Here is a 1,609-nt window from a genome sequence, read left to right on the forward strand (position 1 = left end):
ATATATATTAGTAATATATTAATATATTGATGCCACGTACACAAAAATTTGAGTGTTGAAATTACTCAAATAAGTGAAAATAGAATAGAATGGTAAATGAAACTAAAAAACTGAAAATAGCGACGGTCGAAATTTGAAGTGGACCATGAAAAAAAAAACTCTGATAACTCATGATAGGTTCCTTCAATAAGTTTTTCTTTTAAGCGAAAAAAATTATAAGCTTAAATTAATTCATTGACAATCATATCAAATTGTCAAGTAGTATTCCATAAATAAAAGTTATTATTCCCACAAGAACTTGATAATACTTAACAAATATTAGAAATTTTTACTAATTAAACTAAAAAATGAACAATGATGATTTGAACACGATATTCAATAATAAAGATAAATTAAAACAAAGGTACAAGTTATAATATTTTTGGGATTTTTTTACAAGCACTCAATAAAATGATATGAAATTCAAATGACAAAAATTATCGGAATTAGATTTCACCAAATCAAACTCTCCTTACACTAAGATAACATACCCAACTTGTTATTCAATGTTAATATAAGACATAGTTCAAAAATGATATTTTAATCCTTAATTCCTTAGGTGATAATATCTAAGTTCTTCCATTAAAAGTCAATCTCTTGCATATTTAACAAAGAAATTGTTTTAAGTTCCATGACCAAAAGATAATCATTATCCTTCATCATATTCCTAGCTCTAAGGTTTAATGGATATTTTACCACAGTTCAAGTTCAAGATAAAAGAAAGCATTTTTCAATCGCAATCTTATCTAAAAATTAAGGTACGGGTCACCAACCAATCGATAGCAAGCATAAAACATAAAAGTAAAAGGCTAACATTGAAGAACAATGAAATATATAACAATATTTCAATAAAAACATCAAAGTATAAGGGTCAATACATAGATGAACATTTGAAATTGGACAAAAGACTAAAATTGTGAATCTTTTAAAAGTTACTGATGAAATATCTCAATTAAGAAATAAAAGACTAAAATAACCAACATTTTAAAAGGAGATGAAATGTCTAATTTAATATGGGAAATAAAATCCCATATTTAAGAAAATGGAATGACCAAAAAATGCATTTTAGCCTTGATTCAAAGGAGGGTGTGTTAAGTAGAATGAAACATCCATGTAATATTTTTTCAAACAATAAGAAGAGATTTATCCGAGAGTTAAAAAAAACAAAAATATTTGTATAATTTGACCAAATCTTCATAATGTTATTATAATTTTGTTCATATTTTACTTATGTAGTATACATTATATACATTATAGTTTTAATTTTTATAAATTATTTTATTTTCGTTGTTGTCACTATTTATTGTTTTACGATTCTGGTCCTTGTCACTATTAACGGATGATGTGATAATCATCTATTAGAAAATACTAATACCACGTACCCATGATGTTTCTATAAAAATATATATGAGAACTAAAATGAAGTTCACTCGAATATGACAGTGTAAAGTTTGTACGTTACAAAAATTTCAAGCACCAGCAGCTTTCAACGTGTATAGTATACTCAGGACGACATACGTTTTTAGCTATGCAATATCTTTCTTCCATTGCTTTCATATTCTCGGAATAA

General features: G+C 25.9%; 1 protein-coding gene across 2 annotated transcripts in view; it reads right to left on the reverse strand.

Moving 5' to 3' along the window:
- Positions 1-1,609, reverse strand: part of LOC102660347 (zinc finger CCCH domain-containing protein 48) — a 13,555-nt gene that overhangs the window by 7,928 nt on the left and 4,018 nt on the right. The gene's annotated exons all lie outside the window — the stretch shown is intronic.

The sequence above is a fragment of the Glycine max genome, unplaced genomic scaffold (genome assembly GCF_000004515.6).
Source record: "Glycine max cultivar Williams 82 unplaced genomic scaffold, Glycine_max_v4.0 scaffold_99, whole genome shotgun sequence".
In the NCBI taxonomy this organism is placed as follows: domain Eukaryota; kingdom Viridiplantae; phylum Streptophyta; class Magnoliopsida; order Fabales; family Fabaceae; genus Glycine; species Glycine max.